Source organism: Canis lupus, chromosome 12, assembly GCF_011100685.1.
Source record: "Canis lupus familiaris isolate Mischka breed German Shepherd chromosome 12, alternate assembly UU_Cfam_GSD_1.0, whole genome shotgun sequence".
In the NCBI taxonomy this organism is placed as follows: Eukaryota; Metazoa; Chordata; class Mammalia; order Carnivora; family Canidae; genus Canis; species Canis lupus.
This window is the reverse complement of record NC_049233.1, coordinates 68,709,354-68,728,436: the sequence shown is the minus strand read 5'-3', so window position 1 is coordinate 68,728,436 and position 19,083 is coordinate 68,709,354. Positions and strand designations below refer to the sequence as shown.

Sequence of the window (19,083 nt, the reverse complement as noted above, 5' to 3'; positions counted from 1 at the left end):
TTCGAGTCCTCTCCCTGATTCTATGAATTACCCAACATCTTTCTAATAAACTCCTTTTCTGCTTACACTAGACATGGTTTCTAACATTTGCAACCAAGACCCTTGACTGATAAAATAATTTACTTCTCTCTGTTCATTTTTTTCCCTTTGACAACCTGACACATAGAATATTTGAACTCTTGAAAGTAGCAAGATAAATGTTATAAAATCCACATTTCATACAGATGTAGATCACTAAAGTAATTAGAAAGCTTTTTTTTTCTTTAGGACTACAGCAGGCTACAACCAAAAAATATCTGAATCATCAAGGGCCCATTCTAGGGGCTCCACCAGATGAAACACACACACACACACACACACACACACACACACACACACACAGAGCTTCTGTTGGGCCTCACTGTGTAGGTCTTGAATGTCTCCCCAGGGATGGTAAATCAGGTTCGGGTCACCCAGCAATGAGGCCTAGCCAACCTATGCCTGCAAACAGAGAAGTCTGAGGGCTTCTGATCCAGTTAGCTACACCAGTGGCTCAGTCATACTGGAGGAGCCTCAAGCACCATCACTGCATAGAATGGAATCAGAACATAAATAAAAGTGAGCAGTCAAGCCTGCTCAAGTCAGAGTGGGAGAGACAGCCAGTTAAGATGCAAGAGAAAGGGACAGGCTAGCTTATGACAAGAGAGCCTCTCTTGTTAGACTCCTGCAAGGGCTTCTGTAGGATATCTGTTGCAAAACAGATATGTTCCCATTGGGACCTTCCAAGTTGACTTAGTCCTATCCCCAGACACTTAAACCACACCAGACAATAATCCAGGCCTCTCTTGGCGAGTCAAGCAAAGAATCAAAGAAGACCATCCATATCCATCACCAACCACCCTTCCTTCCACTCCCTATGGTTTGGATGGGATATGGCCTCTCTTCCTTTATAAGCCAAATCGCTTCTTTCTAACAAGCCTTGTTTGCCCAGTAATAACCCTGACACATTAAGAGCATGCAACAGAGGTCATTGGACCCAGTCTCTAAAACTTCATTCATAACAACTCCTGTTGATTTAGCCCAGTTTCCATCTTTTTAAGAGGGAAGGGAGCTGAAAAGCCATACGCCAGGAAAGCTCTGACATAAACTGCCAGGAGGAGCAACTATCCAGTTTGGATAAAATGGAACATGAGAGAGCTGGAATAAAGTACTACCAGAAACCCAGCCTCCAGAGCTTGGCTGGGCCTCTTCCAAAGGCAGGTCTAACACCACCTACTCCTACCCCTTCCTGAGCTCAGGCTGGGCTGTAGTATGGAAGGTCTTTCCCATTCTACATGAGATTTTCCCAGGACCATCTCCTACTATTGGTTATATTCTGAACATGATGGATTTTAAAATATGTCGCTCTTTCGATAAGAACTTGATGATATGAGATGTCAGAAGCAAGAATTTCACAGTGAGCCAAGTGTGCCAGATACAGAGAGGTTAGCCCTGGGACCAGTTTCCCAGCACTCTCCCGCTCTCAGAGTAAGTTAAACTTTTTGAGAATCATTCTTACAAGTCCCAAGGAGGTCCATCAGAAGTTAGAAGGGTGGGCGTGGGCATGTGGGAGCAGGGAGCCTGTCCTGGATACCAGCCCTGTGGCAAGGCTCCTTCAAAAGGGAAAAATCAGCAAGGAAAATGAAGGAAGATAAAGGGGAAAATTAAAGTAGCAAAGACAGGAAAAAGTTTAAGTTTTATGGTTTCTTCTGTTAAATAATAGGTGGCTGATACAAAAAAGTTCAGAAAATTAAGAAGCAGATAAAATAGATAAAAAATAATTTGATAACTTGGAGAAAAACACTTAAAATTTCTGCATATGTACTTGCATACTTTCTATGAAAATCTACGTGGACAGATAAATTTTAGAACAATGGAATACGTCTGCATAAAAATATATAGAGAGACATATACACACATATTAATTTATTGTGAAAATCCTTCATAAAAAAAATACATGACCTCATCATCATTTTCTTGGCTATGTAGTTTTCTATTATAGCATAGTTTACACACCCAATCTCTTACCAATGGACTTTTCTCCAATTGTTCACTATTATAAACAATGTTCTGATTACTCACGTCATTGGTATATCTTTGCAAACTTGTTGCATTCTTTCCCAGAACACAACTGCTGGGTCAGAGGCATACACTTTTCGAAATACTTTTCAGAAATGTTATTAAATTGTCTCCCAGAAGTGCTATGTCGATTAATATTAGGGTGTGGGTATCCAGTTCCCCTCATCCTTTTATGTCTTTGGCCAACTGTGCAGGAGAAAAAATTATCTTTGTATTGCTTTTGTGTTACAAGTGAAGCTGAATCTCTTTTCATGTTTACTGGCCATTTTGAGATGCCTTTCCTTTGCCCATGTTTTTCAATTGGAGTGTTCATCTTTATTCTCTTGTTGATTTGTAAGGACTCTATAGTCTGGATTCCCCTTGCCATATGTGTTGCTACTCTGTTAACATTTAAGAGAAAATTAAAACTAAAATGTGACAATAAGACAAGAAAATATTTTAACTGATAAAATAAAAAATACAGAAAATGTTACTTTAAACGGGAAAGGATAAGAAATTCAGGTGAGACAAAATAAAGTCCAGAGAGAAATAGGAAACTTTAAGGTAAAGAAATAGAAAAGTAAAAATAACCAGTACCAATGAAATCAAAGCAAAATTCTAGAACAATCCCTACATTCTAATTTGTGTAATATAAACTGTTCATAAGAAAATGCAAAAAAAAAAAAAATTCAGGGGTGCAGAGGATGATATGACTTATCCCAAGTAGGGCAGGGACAGTGCCACAGACCTTTAATCGAGGTGTCTGCAGAGACCTGCACAGTGGATCAAAATGGGGAATAGTATCCAAATCCTTCAGAGTACTCTATATACTTGTTCAGGCCATTAGCAAATCCTCCTGAGGAGGCCAAATCCATTTAAAGTGACTTTTAAGAAGGGCAACAGATAAAAAGGTAGTCAAGGAAAGAATTACAAAAACAGGATGGAGTCGTGATGGAAGCAGGTTAATCTGTCATTTTAATTGCATTGTCTCTTCTTTTTTGTTCACTAATTAGATCAAGAAGCTATTAGAGTTACAGACGCTAAAAAGTGACTCTTCTTGAAGAAACCTTAAACAAGGAGATCACCCACTCCAGGTTTCACGTAAGATAAATTAATCCAACATGGGATACCAAGGAGATCCATATCTTAAGAGTGGTATTTCTGAGAATACATGACAGTTTATCTTTAAAAAGGCAGAAAGTATGCATAAACTGCTTCTTTCTATGCTTCTATGTCCATTTAGTCTTCACAGAGCAGTATGAGATCAGTTTTACTATTTCCCCATTTTATACATGAGAATGCAAAGGTCCACAAAGGCTAAGTGATTTGCCTCATCGAGGTGCTAAAAGCGTGTGCTATGGAGCTGGAATCAGAAACTCTAGGCCATTGCTATTCGATAGAAATGTAATGCAAGCCATATATGCTATTTAAAATTCTGGAAAAAAAACAAATAAAATTCTCTGGTAGTGGGGCTCCTGGGTTGGTTTGGTCAGTTCAGTGTCCTCTTCTTGGTTTCAGCTCAGGTCACGAGCTCAGGGTCCGGTGATCGAGCCCCACCTTGGGCTCGACTCCTCCTCAGGCCTAGGCCCCATGCTACGCAGGGAGTCTACTTGAGACTTTTTCTCCTTTTCCCTCTGCCCTCCCCCCTGTGCTCTTTCTCTCAAGTAAATAAATAAATCTTTAGAAAGAATTCTTTAGTAGCTACATTTAAAAATAAAAACAAAAATGTGAAATAAAATTTAATAATATACTTTATTGAGCACAACGCAGACTATTATCTTAACGTGTAATCAATATAAAAATTAATCAGATGTTTTACATTTCTATTTTCATGCTGGATATTTAAATCCAATATGTCTTTTACATTTACAGCATACCTTACTCTGCACCAGCCACATTTCGAATACACAAGTACATTTCAAGTACTTAACAGCCACCTAGGCTAGTGGTTGCCTCATTGGACAGCCCGGTTCTAGACCAGTGGTTCTCAAGATGTGGTATCCAGACCAGTTGCATCAGCATCACCAGGAAACTGTGAGAAGTACAGATCCTCAGGCCCCATTCCAAACCTACTGAATCAGACCCTCTGGGAGTGGGAAACACCAGTCTGTATTTTAACAAGTCCCTTCTGGTAATTCTGAAAGATGCTAAGGTTTGAGAATCATTGTTCTAGACAATTGCCTCTCCTGTCGCAATTCAAATCTAGGACAGAGGCTAGTACTAAGGAAGAGGAGCCCCTTCTCTCGAGATCAACAATTTTTGGCTAGATGACGTTGGCATTCTCTTGTAATGGAAACCTTTTATGCGTTGTTGTGGTTCCATTTCTTGGGACCGTGGAACGAATTCCCAGACACATAATTTGAATATGGCATCATTTATCACTTTAAGGAGGAAACAACACCCCGCAGTAATCACCCTATACTATCCCCTGGAGTTTAGTTACTAAGTTCTCTTGCCCTCAGTTTCTTCATCCATAAGATGGAGATCCATTAATAATGTTGGTAATTTTTTTTGAAAGTTTTCATTTATTTTTTTTAGTAATCTCTACACCCAACATTGCGCTCGGACTCAGGACCCCCAGATCAAGAGTCACATACTCTTCTGACTGAGCCACCCAGGCACGGGGGCAATGTTTTTCAAAGTACTGTGTACAAAAAAAAGTCAGCAAAAGTGACTGATATTTTTAAATTCTGGTTAAAAAACTAGTGGGCAGGAAAGGTAATATAGATTTTGAGCATAGAATCAGAAGCTAATTCACTTCTATTTCTCAGAACATTAGATTTGCTGAGGGGGAAGGGTAGGGTTCTTGCCAAAAGCACTAAGGAGAATGACTCTGAGCATGCCTTAAAGGAGAATTTTCAGTAAACAGGAATTACCTATAAAGAAAATCAGGAAGCCAACGTGTTTCTTTTTATGAAGTTACATCCTGCCATAGAAAAGCTGGATAGGAAATAAAGACTGATGCACTCCGAACTGTATACTTAACCGGCTATTAGTTCATCAAGGAAAATCTGAGCAAAAGCTGAGATTTGGTGAAGGGGAGGGGGGGGAACCATGAGTAGCGAAATGTCACGAGAAACCAAAGACAACCAACAGCTACAATTATACATGGTTTTGGGGGGAAAAAAACTATACAAACAAATCTCTACTCTGTGATTTCAGATTCCTAAGTCGCCACCTGCCCTCTCCACCCCTCCCCCTATTTCAATACTACTTCTTCCAGGCTTTTGCTTGAAAATAAATGTGTGCGTCCACGGAAATGCAAGAGTAATAGATTAATCTTAATCTCCTCCTTCTCTTTATTATTATTGATATTAACTGTGCGTTTCCAGGGTTCTCCGGGTCTTTCGGAGTTCCTGGGATTGGATCTTACCTTGCTCCACACTCCCCAGTGTGATGAGCGGCAACATCCTCACCACCTAACCCTTTCCCAGTTTACCCTCCCACCTTCAAATGAAAAGGCAGCAGAAGGGCAAGAGAGCCCTTTCTCCAGGCAGGTTCCCCTGGTTTTGGGTGCGGGGGGTGGGGGGGGGTGGGATGGCAGATGCCTTTCTGCAGTGGCAGCTGCAACCTCCCGCAAAGCAGGAGCTGCAGCTCGCACTGTCCCCTCCTTCCCCCGCCCGAGCCCACGACCTCGCGAGTCCACGCGATCCCCCGGAGCACACACAACTCCTCCAGCCTCGCATCCCCTCTCGCAGCCCACTCGGCACGCGCGCCAGGACGCCTGCTGCCACAGTAACGCCCCGCCCACTCGGCGGCCCCGCCCCCGCCGCGGCCCCGCCCCCGCCGCGGCGGCCCCGCCCCCCGCGCCGCGGGCACCAATGGCCGCCGGCCGCAGCTCCGCACGCGTGCTGCGATAGGCCGGCGCGGCCTGCCAGTCTCCGCGCGCGTCCCGCCCCGTCCTCACTCCGGGGCTGGGGCTGGAGGGGCCGGAGCATCCGCGCGAGTAGCTGCGAGCAGCCGCGGCGGCGGCGGCGCGTCCCTGCAGTTGCGCCATCTGTCAGGAGCCGAGCGGCGGGGAGGGGGCTGCCGCGCGGGAGGAGGAGGGGGCGCCGTGAGCGGAGGCCGCCCGCGAAGGCAGAGGCGGGCTGCCCCGGGACGGAGGAGCACGCGCGGCGCTGCAGCCCCCGCGCCCCGGCAGCGCCCGCCGCGCACAAAGCCGGCGAGAGGGATCCGGCCGCCGGCCCGGGCACACGCGGCGCCGCCCCCTCGGCGCCCTCGGGAGGCCCCCGGCTCCCGGGCCCGCCGAGCCGCCTCGGCCGCGCCGGAGGAGGGCGGGGAGGACCATGTGCATGGGCTCCGGAGCCTGAGCGCCGCGCAGGTAAGCGGCCGCGGGGGGCGGGGGATGCTGCGGAGACGCCCGCCCCCGCCCGGCGCTGCAGTCTCGCCGCCGCCGCCGCCGCCGCCTCCGGGGCGCCCCGCGGGGCTGCCGGGCTCCGGGCCGGCGCGGAGCGGAGCGGAGCGGGGGACGCCTCTGCGGGGCGCGGCCCGGGGGGCGCGGGGATGCGCGGGGGGCGAGGCCGGCCCGGGCTCCACCCTCGCCCTCCTTTCGGGGGCCCCCGCGGGGACCCGGCTGTGCGTGTGCGCGCGCGCGCGCGCGCGTGTGTGTGTGTGTGTGTTGTCCTAATGTCAGGGATGATGTAATCACTTAATAATTGATGCCCCGTGCTGCTCCCCTCCCCAGCGCACCCCACCCCTGCCCCACTCCCCCTCGGCCTCCTCCCGCGGCCGTCGCCGTCCTCAGCGCATCCTCCTGCCTATTTCTGGCACCTCCCTAGCACTTCCCCCATCCTCCCCTTCACTCTTCCTGTGCCACCACCCACCCAGCCTCCCCCGGCCCCCGTGCTGGAGCCCTCGGCCTCCTTCCTCTGCCTCCCCACCCCTTCTGCTCCCCCAGGCTCCCTTCTCCTCCCATCCCTGCCCGCTGGGCTTCCTCTCCACTTCCCCACATCGAGGACTGTTTTTTGTCTGGTCGCCTCCGCCGCTCTTATCTCTGCGGCCACAGGCGGAGGGGACCCGGCCAGAAAGAGGCCACCGAGGCTGGGCCCAGGCGGAGATTTGCTGGGACTCCGTGAGAAGAGGGATAATAAAAATCACCCTTCTTGCCCCTCCTCCCCTTAATAAATCACACAGACTCGCCGGGTGTGTGTGTGTGTGTGTGTGTGTGTGTGTGTGTGACACAAAGAGCCCTTTCAGTGCACAGAGAGGAGACGCACAAAGTACCCAAGGATGGGCACGATGATTCTTATTTCTCTTCACTAGGGCTTCCCTTTCTCTCAGATAAAGCAGTTGATTTTCTCTCCGAGAGTCTTTCCTGCCACATTGACCAGAATAAATAAATAAATAAAAGGCCCCAGATGCTGCAGGGTGGCAGGTGCTGTCATTTTGCCACATTCATGGACCCAGTGCTGTTGACTGGCAGCTGCAGTGTTCCTTAGATTTAAGGGGGAAATGATGCCAGCCGTCTCCAGAGTTGCTTCACTGTCAAGGTAGCCCTCCTCTGCCTTGTTTTAACCTCCTCTCTTCGGGGGATAGGTACTCAAGAGCTGGGGTGCAAAACATGGGTGTGGGGGCAGAAGAATTTTGCTTCTGCATCAGATAATTGGCGTTTAGTAAGAGCGAGGCAGCCAGACTTCTTCTCTGAAGTCTTAAGAAATGCTGAAGTCTTGAAATGAAATTTCGTCTGCCCAGTGGTGTTGTGTTGGCCTTATATTTAAACAAGTTTCTGGGGACATCAAAAAAACATGGCCTAAGTTGGTATTTGGAAGACCACTGGAGACCGTGCCTCTTCCCTGCTTCAGAGTAGCCTTCAGACACCCACATCCTTCCTCTCACCACCCAAGCGATGGCAATACTTTCCACCCTTTGTGCTCTTTCTCCTGAGTCCTGATCCCATGGGTACTGTGCTTGCAGATGTAGGGACTCAAAGGCTTTTGGAGGAAGTGGTTTGTTAACTATCTCATGTTTGGGCACACTTAAATGAGAGCAAAGGATGTAGAGAATCTTGTGAAGGAACTTTGAACCATCTGTTTGGTGTTCCTCTCAAAGAGGAAATGTTAATGTAAATCTAGAGGCTTAATGTTCCATTTTGTAAGCCGGTGACCATTACATGCTTAATCGATAATGTGAAAACTTAGTTTGAACCCCATTGATTCCTAAGAACATGGCTCCTTGACTATTGTAAGGAATCCGTTTCAAGTTTGTGCTTCAAGAATTTTATCAGAAAAGAGTTATGATTCACTAAACATTTACTTCTCCACTTTCTAAGGACATTCATCGTGGACCTTTTTATATTAAAAAAAAAAAAGCAATAGGGTTAATGAGTGTACTGTAAAAACAAAGGGTTGTTTGTTTGATGCCAGACCCAGGAAGGAAAGTCAGTGCACAATAAGCTCACACTGTGTTGACCAAGCTAAAGAGACTTAATGATAAGGTTGAATGTGAACAAATGCACACTCTGCTTTCTGTATTTACTCTATGCTTTGTACTGGGTCTGGACTCTCCAATCCCATCTGATTTTCTTGGGTTCTATTTAACCTTTCGGGCTCAGCTCAAAAGTCTGATGCTTTTTCCATCCTCCCCTCCAAACAAATCACCACGCCTCCAATTTTGTTTTCAGACTTCAGCAGTAGGCATTACGTTTGGCATGTCTCTGTTCCCATCATTAGTCGGTCAGCACATTGAGAGAAGGAAGCTGGACTTACTTATCCTATATCAATAAATGTAAATTAGGTCTTTGGTATGTGCCAGGCACCTGGACTCATTAAGCTAATTTTAGCAGCTATAACAAATAGGCCTGCAAAAATGTAATGGCTCAAAAGCAATAGATGTTTATTATTCCTCATGTAGTAGTCTACTTTTTAAATGCCTTGGCCTGGAAATGACACCCATCACCTCCACTCACATCCTGTAACATGAGGGTGAGTTATTTGGCCACATTTAATTGCTGGGGAGCCGAGGAATCACAGGTTAGCCCCTTGACAAAGAAAAGAGATCAAGAAGAAGTGTATTTTGGGCCAGCAGCTTTGCCATGTGTTGGCACTCAACGAGGCACAGTCATTGCCCTCAAGGAGCTTGCAGGCTGATGAGAATTAAAATATATGGAAACCTGGAGCCTGTACCCATCAGTGTTTTATTCTTTTGATTTCCTGAGTTCAGACCTTTTTATTTTACACGTGTTTTAAAAAACTTTGCTTTTTGTCGGTTCAAGCAGCTAGTTCCCACTCAGTGACTACTTTTAATACAGGGATCTCATGCCTCTGCTGTTGACTTTGATATGGTTCTTTCACTCCAGGAGCACCTATTTTTGGCCCAGGGTTGTTGTTGTGTTTTTTTGTTTCTGTTTTCTTGCTGATTTTTAGACTCCCCACGTGGCTAGGAGGATCCTTAGAAATCACAGTTCCACCTTGGCAAGCAGACTGCAGAGGAGGAACTTCTTGCCTGGGGCCATGCTAGTGGGAAGGGAGCCCCAGCAGGCCCAGATCTCCCTCCACCTGGGCCCCCTTCGCCACACAGCTGCCCTGACTTGGTGACTGTGACTGCTGTGTATTCCCTGGAGACTGAGTGAGCTTCCAGACCTCCAGGAGCAGGGCAAACTGCTAGTGTTCTGGATAGTGTCTGTTCTCCACAGGCCTCCAAAGTGTTGGAGCAATGCAGTCCATACTATTCATCATACTTAATAATGCACATATTTTTGCTACAAGCAGTTCATTATATTCATCTGTTCTGCAAACATTAGCCAAGTGTGTTATTGTGTGCAAGGCACTGGGAGATAGGGTCATGAAAATGAATGCTTCTGCTGTCTTTGCTCTTCCAGGGCTCACAATCTGCTAGAGGAGATGAAAACAGATAAATAGTAGCTAACTTTTATTGAGCATTTACTATGTGCCAAGCAGTGTTGAAGTTCTAGACCTTTTTTTTTTTTTTTTAAAGATATTATTTATTTATTCATGAGAGATATGAGGGGTGGGGGCCGAGACACGGGCAGAGGGAGAAGCAGGCTCCATGCAGGGAGCCCGACATGGGACTCCATCCTGGGACTCCAGGATCACGCCTTGGGCCGAAGGCAGGCGCTTAACCGCTGAGCCACCCAGGGATCCCCTGAAGTTCTAGTCTTAACAATAATGACATGATGTGGTTTCACTTGTCCCCATCTTACAGATGGGAAATTGAAGCAGGGCAGATTAAGTAACTCAAGATCACACAGTTATTGGGTGGTAGAGTCACGATTCGGGCCCAATTAGTTTGGTTTCAGAGCCCTTGCTTTTTAGCCACTAGGCAATATGCAAAATATTATATGTGGATATAATGATATTAAAATAAATTATAGGCCTTAAGGGGGGAGAGCTAAATGCTATGGAAATTGATACTTCTAGTTGCTGTGAAACGACTTTATATTTAAATTTTTTAAAAAGTAAAAAAAAAAAATGAGAAAGCAAAGAATGTTGATAGTGGTAATACTTTTACTCTGTGTGATTCCTATTTTAAGCTGGGTCCTTCTGTGGGACACAGAGAGGTCTGTGTGTGTGTGAATTGTCCTACGTATATGCTTTGCAGCATTCATTCGTTGTATTGACCATGCCAGACATTGAACTAGATGCCTCAGGGGCAGAGTACGTGTAATCCTGCTCCAAAGAACTTACCTGGTTGAAGGAAGTGATTCTAGGGGTTGTCTCAAGAGAACACATAGAAAGGGGCATCAACTCTGCAAAGAGGTGGGAAAGTGGGCCAGCCAGGCTGAAAAGGTTTGGAGGAGGATCTTTGAGATGAAGAGTAGGTGTCTGCTAGTAGAGTGTTGTAGGAAGGCCATTGCCCCAGAAGGCAAAGGCAAGGACCTTTTGGGAAACTGCAAGTAGTTCAGAGTAGGCGGGGGTTGTAGAGAGATGGACAGAGGAAGAAGATGGGGCTAGAGGAAAATTGAGAATGTTCCTGTAAGTACAGTTGACCTTTGAACAACGTGGGTTTGAACTGCGCTGTCCACTTAGGTGTAGATTTTTCTTTGATAGATACATTACAATATTGCAAATGTATTTTCCTCACAACTTTCTTAACATTTTTTTTCTCCAGCTTACTTTATTGTCAGAATATAGTATATAATACATGTATCATACAAAATATGTGTTAATCAGCTCTTTATGTTATCAGCACCTTCAACAGTAGGCTGTAAGTGGTTAAGTTTTGGGGGAGTCAAAAATTACACACAGATTTTTAGACTGCCTGGGGATTGGCTCCCCTAACTCCTATGTTGTTCAAAGGGCCAGAATGTCAGAATGCTGTTTAAGAGTTGTAAGTGGAGATGACACTTTGATCTAATTCGTATTTTATGAAAGATCATCTGGCCACCATGTGGGCTGTTGACCAGAGGCAATCAAGACCAATGTAGGGAAGGTAGTTATGGAAACTCACATGAGCCATAAGATGAAGCTCTAAATGGAAGGAATAGAAGGTGGAAATGGAACAAAAAGGAATAAGAGAGGGGGTGAGACAGCATATGAGGGGTGTGCAGAAGAAGGGTCCTGGAAATTAGGTGGAAAGAGACACGTAGCAGGTAATAAAGAAAAAGAGAGGGCACATGTGTAAAATGATGAGTTTATCATGGCCACTTGGGGCTTTTGGGTCAGGGTGTGTCGTAGGCAGTTGAATATTTGGGTCTGGAGGGATGACTAGGACTTAAATATAAGTCTGTTAGCAGCAAATCAGAAACTCCTTGAAACAATGGATGTGGGCAATATCGTGGAGGGAGTTTGTAGGAGACTCGCCGAGGAATGGAGGAGGAAGAGGAGCCCAGGTCCCCAATGGGAGGGGAACAGCCAGAGAGTTGAAAAGGCCCAGGGGAGAAAATATAGACCATTCTCAAAATACAATGGTGGTACACAGTTAAGACCAGGGGAAGTGCAGCATGTTTCAACACCAGGGGAGAGAGCTGTCCCTGATCCCCAGGAGGGGAGGGTTATGCCCCACAGATTAAGCACAGTTAAGAATGAAAACTGTAGTTTGGTTTTTTTTAAGATTTTATATATTTATTTGACAGAGCAAGTGAGAGCACACAAGCATGGGGAGCTGCAGGCAGAGGGAGAAGGAGAAGCAGGGGGCCTGATGCAGGGCTCGATCCCAGGATCCTGAGCTGAGCCCAAGGCAGATGCCTAACTGACTGAGCCACCCAGGCGCCCCTGGAAAGTGTGGTTTGATTTAGCACCAGAGATCTCTGAATCCGGCCACAGCAGCACCAGGGGAATAAGGAACGGAAGTCGAGCACTCTGCTGCTCCCCAGACCAAGGCAAAGACATCAGAACCACAGAACGTGTAACCATAAGGGACTAGAGATCACAGAGTCCAGCATGTCTGTTTACTTACAAGGAAACATGAGGCCCAGAGAGGCCAAGTGACTTGTCTAAGGTGGAGAGTCACCACTTAAAAGCCGGACGTCAGGTGAGGGGCTTGGTCCTGGCTCCCCTCCAGCTGCGTGAACCGGGCCAAGTTACCTAAACTCTCCGTGCCTCCCTTTTTTCCACCCTTACATTGGAGATAATAGTTCCTTCCTCAGAGCTTTGCTGTGAGGAGTCAGTGAGATAATAAATGTAGAGCAGTCGGGATAGTGCCCCACACGTGGAGACGCTGGGAGTGTGCTGCTGCTGTTCCGTGTGTGTGTGTGTGTGTGTGTGTGCGTACACACATCCGTGTAGCATATTTACATACGTATCCCTTAGGGAAGGGAGGATGAAGAGGTACTGTCTGCACGAAAAGAAATTGTGAATATTTTAGAAAGAGATTTGGGCGACTGGTCAGGTCTTGGGTCAAGAATTATTGGAAAGGTAGGAAAGTTTATATAGTATGACTGAAAAACAGCATGTTGAGTAAGTTTTCCTGAGAAACGCAGAGCCTTTTTTATTCTTGAGAATAGAAAACATAAAAGCACTTTGAAGTTAGCCCTATCAAAGAGTGTCTTGGTTTTAGTCAGACAACCAGAATTTTAACCTAGTTATGATGCAAATCCTTTGAATTTGACTTAGGAATTTCATCAGACTTCCTGAAGGCAGAGACTACAGAGAAAACGTGAGTTATGGCTTTTAGGCACTTGGTTCTTACGAGAATAGGGTGATTTGGATTATTTCGAGAAATATCCTTTTTTTTCCCCTCAATGTAGCAAATCTAATTTTTAGCTGCCAAAACACCCGAGTAGCCCAAACACTATTACCCCAATGGACTTGGGTGACAGGCAGTATAGACAGCCTAGGAATAAGTGGCACTCTGGACTTGATTAGAACACAGTAATCCTAGAAGGATATAAATTGAACTGGATTTATGGTCTAATAAAAACGTGGGAAGAAAAGATAATGCTTACTGACTCATGAAACTTTAACAACGTTTGTGAGGCTCTGAGTTGTCGTAATGTTTGGATGAGAGCATTTTCCCATTCGTCTCAGCGCTTCCAGGATGACCTACAGGATGTAAAGCTGACTTGGGTCCATCCTGGGTATCTTTAGGAAGCAGAGATCACCACGTTATTTCTGCCCTTGTAGACCTGTGGCCTCAGGCAGCCCCTTGTTGGTTTGGACAAATATGTGTCGAACATCAATTAACTATAAATTTGGGGGAGAAAAATGTACAGTGTGGGAAAGTCTTAGCCCATTGCTTATTTCAATTCGTAAGGCTTCTTCTGACGGCTGCTTATTTCTGGCCTTCTGATAATGTCAAAAAAAAAAAAAAAAAAAAGGCATGTAGCACGCCACATGTGCTACTTACCCCTCCTTAAATATACCATAAAAATAATAATACCTACCACTTTTATTGCACCCTGGAGGCCTCGTTAAGTGCTTTACATACAGTAATTTACTTAATTATAACAACTCTGTAAGGCAGGTGTTATTATCCCCATTGATCAAATGGGAAGACCGAGGCTCAGAAAGGTTAAGGAACTTGAGTGTGGTCACCCAGCTAATTACTAGAGAAGCCAGTCTGTGTGGTTCCTAAGCTCATGCCTGCTTTTGCTCCGAAGCTGTGGTGGTTCCTCGCTCCCTGCCCTGCTTTCTAATGTCCTTACCTTTGCTTTGCAGTTGCTTCTGGGTTAAGTGTTGGAGGATATAAAGACACCTTCCCCCCCTAGTGGAAACCTCACTCCTTCATTGCTCCACTCAAGGCCTACCTTCTGGGAAGTCCCCTCTTGGTCCTCTTTCTGGGCCCCCATAGCACTTGGTTAACACCTCGTCATCACCCTCATCATGGTCTGACTTTAAAAAAAAAAAAGAGCAAAATGGAGTCAGCTGGGTGAGAGAATGGGCGGATACTGTTTTTTTTTTTTTTATGGACCTGTGAGCTCTTTGGAAGTCAGGGACTATATATATCCATGGTCGATTGGCCGGCACGACACCCAGCATTATTCCATGATGTACTATCATTATTATTCCCATTTAATAGAGGGGGAAGCTGAGGTATAGGACGTTAAGTGGTTTAGTCAGACTCACACAGCTCGTAAGCAGCAGAGCTGGAATCTGAACCCAGGCAGTCAGTCTGACTCCAGAATCTCTGCTCCCAAGACTGAATTTGTTCTGTTTCTCAAGTGAGCTTGTAAACTGTAAGGACAGAGACTGTGCGTATCACCTCCTAGCCCAGTGCATTCACAGTCCACACCCCGTAAACATCAGCCCTCGTCGTCTTCCATCCACACCGGCAGCACAACCAACAGAATATATTGAACTAGGCCTTAGCTCATAAGAATAATAAGGAGAAAGCTTTAGGGCCATGGTTACATGAATATTCTCTGAGGATCTTAGAGAATGCATATTCCCAGGCCCTCTTCTGACTCCGTAGGTCTGGGGCGGGCAGACCTGACACTGAAATCTCTTCTAGGTATGAGCATGGCAGCGGGGATGGACCCACCAGGGAGGCAGCTTCTGAAAGACAAGGAATGAGGCAAGCATAGTGACTCTGAGCCTCACTGATGAGAGCAGGCCGTGAAGTGGTGGAGAATCATCAATCAGCGGAGCCAGAGCCAGCAGCCACCCAGGGGAGGCTGGGGATCAGAAATCAATCACAGGAAGACCACTTACTTTGTATTTTTAAGATTTCTAAGTACCTGCTTCTTTTGAATGTGCTGGTGGGATTTTATCTGATGAATTTAAACACTTTTTTTTTTTTCAGAGCTTCCATCTTTGAGGCTCCCAAAAATAGTAGGCTTTTCATGGAGTTGTGTAAGGATTCCATCTGCTTTATACCGAAAAGTAGGGCTTTAATGGAAAATTAAAAATGAGCCAGATCGCCTTTCCCACAACAAAGCCCAGGGCACTTTTCCCAATCCTTTCTTCTTTTAATCCCCAGAAAAAGTTACTGAATCTGTATTTCTTCTGTGAGATTTACCCCCCACCCCCCAATTTAAATTCTACTGAAAAGGCAAATAAACCCTAAACAAGTTTCTTCATTTCCACACATTGTCCTATCTATTTAAAAGCCAATAATGGTTTCAAATACTGTCATTTGTAAAATTTGATTTTCAATTTTCTTTTTATTCCAGAACTGTGTGATATGTTGCCTATAACTAGGCACAAGCATGCAAGGGTACTCGAAAAGTGCTGATTTCTGTTAAAGGTTTCTCTTATTTGCTCTCAGAGTTTGGATGCTTTCACCTTTCGTTGTGGAGTTTACTGTCCAACCTACAGATACAAACAGAGCGCGTCACTGTTTTCAGATGTAACAGCTGAGTTATCAGTGAACAGCAACATCCCGTCATTCTTTTATCATCTTCTCTTACTCGAAAATGCCAATCCTGCGGCTGTCCTTGATGTATACCTTTGCCCCATCTATAGTCTCTTAATAGGTTACGTCCTTCGGGCTCTCCCGTGGTTTGCAAATCACGACTGCATTGCTTCATCCCTATACCTTCTAAATTGAGTGAGGAGGTGTTAATCCGTGTAAACTGGATGTGCTGACTGATGTGGATACTGGTTCTCTTGCCTTGTCCCTTTACGAACAACCCAATGAATAGGAGAAAGGCCACATTCCTTAGGCTGGCATTCAACACCTCCCAGCGTCTCCACATCCTTGGTCATACCTGGCTCACTTCATTCACCACTGCACTAACACTCGATGAGCCGGATGTCAGTCTATTAATGAGTCTATCTCATTAATAGGAAGTATGTGTTCCGGCCTTCGTTTTCCCTCCTGGAGTCCCCTAATGCTTCTTTTCCCTCAGAATTCTACTCGTTTTTCAAGGCCCCGCTGAAATCTCAACTCTGGGAAGATTCCCTTGATCTCTCCGTCCTCTTGCATTGAACCTTTGCAAGCAATCGTCTCCTCATGAATGATGCTTTATGTTGTTAAATTCTCATACGCAGAATCCAAGGTGCAGAGAAATTTTGTGACTTGCCCAAGGTCATACATCCAGTAATTTAGTTTAGACCAGAATCCAGGTCTCTGAGGAATCTATGTATACAGGCCCTGTTTTCTCAAGAGACTCTTGGCCTCCTGTGTGCCAAAATGTTGCTGGCCGCCCATCCTCCCTTTTTGTCCCCCCTGTACCGTGTAGCACAATGTCATTCATACTGCAGATATTCAGTGGATGTTCATTCAGACGGGCCCCGGAGCAGGGCACTGGAATATGTAGCTGGTTTCCCAGCCATCCGTGGGGCTAGGCTAGCATCTTCTTGGACGTTGAGCTTCTGTAGTTTCTAATGGCACCAGATTCACTTTGGACCAACCCATGTGGTTTAGGGTAATGATTGTCACAGACTGTTTCCAGGAACCACCATTGTATTTTGAGAATGGTCTATATTTGAAGATCTTTTCCTCATAACTTTGAGCTTTTTGTTAGAAATTTAGAGTGGTCAGAGAAGTGGGGGAGAGGGGGTCGCCTGGGTGACTCAGTTGGTTAAGCATCCAACTCTTGATTTTGGCTCAGGTCGTGATCTCAGGGTTGTGGGATCCAGCCCTGCATCGGGCTCTGTACTCAGCAGGGAGTCGGCTGGAGATTCTCTCTCCCTCTGCCCTTCCCTCTGCTTGCTCTCTCTGTTATACACACACACAAATATTTAAAAAAAAGAATTTAGAGAGGTCAAGGAAATAGTTACTTCTTTGTCCTCTGCCATTAGATTTTCACCAATAAGATTTTCACAGAAACCATAGAGTTACCAGTGATGCAATGACATCCAAGACCAGGGGAAGTGCAGCATGTTTCAACACCAGGAGTGCAGAGGGGCCATCAGTGTTGTGCCCGGAAGCCTGTGAGGACTAGTGAAGGTGGGTGCCCACCCATGTCTGCACCTCTCAGATCAGCATCTACCTGAGTCCCTCAGCTCTGGGATACCCAGCTGTGGCTGTGAGAGTGCCTCCCCCATCTGTGTTAATGTCGTTCACTTGGTGGTGTCATCATCTGAAGAGTCTCCCTAGTAGGGGAGGAAGTTTCCATGGACTTAAGGTCCTACAAAGTAATGACTAACACTGTATCCCAACCAGAGCTTCTATATATCCTTCAAAAGAATGGCTAAAAATAAACCTTATAAAATGGTTTCCACGGTTAGGATCATTACTCGAGTCATTTCTGTAACCAAACGCACAACAGTCAGTGTTTGCCAGCCGCTTATTAAGAGTCTTCTCAGCTACCTATGAAAAGTTGTCCATGATTCCTCATTAATGTGCCCCCAGCCTAGCCCTCACCTGGATGTCAAGTTTAAGGTATCTGAGGGATAGAGAATAACAACACTTTCTATGGATGTAGACCAACTGCTGCAGCCAAGAGGGGGAAGGCGAGGCACCTGGTGCCTCACTGTTTGAAAGGCCATTATGGTCCTTGGAAAGTGGTGGTGAACTTTTTTCCCCTTTCTTAACCAAACATATTCTATGGTTTGAGCACACCCCCTCCCCTACTACCACAACCACCTCCTTAAATGTGGGGGATCACGTACCGCTGTCAAAATATACTTTGTCCTTGGCTAGCATGTAATGCCACCACTTTGTGTATTTATCCAGTTTGTTCATGTTCAGTCACTTCTGTGCATGTCACCATCAATATTGTCCATTTTCAGGAGCATGCTTCCAGAAGGCTGAAAGCCCACCATATTTATTTCGCTTTGCACTATGTGCTACTACACTGAACTGTGTGTGTATTAAATGCTTGTTGTTTATGGTTCTCAGCTTCCAAGTTGGGCGGCCTTACACATGTTTTCAGTACTTCTGGAATGAGATGCATCTCAAATAAATCTTCCTGTAAGTAGCACATTAGGTCTTTCTGCATCGGTAGATCCTCAGAGTCATGTTTAGAATCCAGATTTTGGTCGCACAGTGTTTTAGGTTCCACTTAGATTCTACTTCCTTGGGTGAAAACGCAGTGATGCCAACTTCTAATCCAGTCTGCAACTTAGGGCCAGAGCATAGTTAGATAATGGGTCAATACCACACCCTTCTTTTCATATAGGTGTAGTTGCCCATATAATTCCCACTGTATTATAGTCATTATTCCACAGATTCTTGATTTCAGACTGCGAAGAATCGGAGGTGATTCTGAAAATCACTTAGCCGAGAATTGCTCAGGGAAGTCCAGTGACGTGTGGCTGGGAAGGACCTATAAGGACTACAGTAGAATGAGCAGAGGCAGATGTTTCTGTGGGTGCCAGCAGTTCCAGGGAAGTTCGGGTTCGTTTATACCTAAGTGTGATACAAGGAGGATTTGTGCCTGGAAAACTGCAGCCCCAAACATTCTTTGATTGCACCTTGGCCCAAGTATGCCATATGAGGAAGAGTCCAGTGTGGGAAGGTAAGCATCCCTGACCAGGGTGCCTGAGGCAAACTCCACTGCCTTCCCTGATCTCCTGCCCCTCACTGTGACAAAGGTTTTGTTTGTAGAGGGTAAAGTACCCCAACCTCCACTTGCACCCTAATGCTCAATAATGCTCCCAGGCACTTGAGAGTCAGAACTGCCACTGGGAAGAGCCCTGCTCTGTGCTCCCTACCAGGACACTCAGCTGGGCTTTCAGAACCATGAGCTGGAGCACGCAGAAATGATCCATCAATGAGGGTGAC

The 19,083-nt window shown here is 45.8% G+C and overlaps 1 protein-coding gene across 2 annotated transcripts in view; it reads left to right on the top strand.

Moving 5' to 3' along the window:
* Nucleotides 1-6,031: 6,031 nt before the first annotated feature.
* The window catches only part of FYN (FYN proto-oncogene, Src family tyrosine kinase), a 211,762-nt gene continuing 198,710 nt past the window's right edge, over nucleotides 6,032-19,083 (top strand). For both annotated transcript variants that reach the window (XM_038554982.1, XM_038554980.1), the window contains exon 1: nucleotides 6,032-6,397. The gene's annotated coding sequence lies outside the window, so the exon portion shown is untranslated. The remainder of the gene's footprint in view (nucleotides 6,398-19,083) is intronic.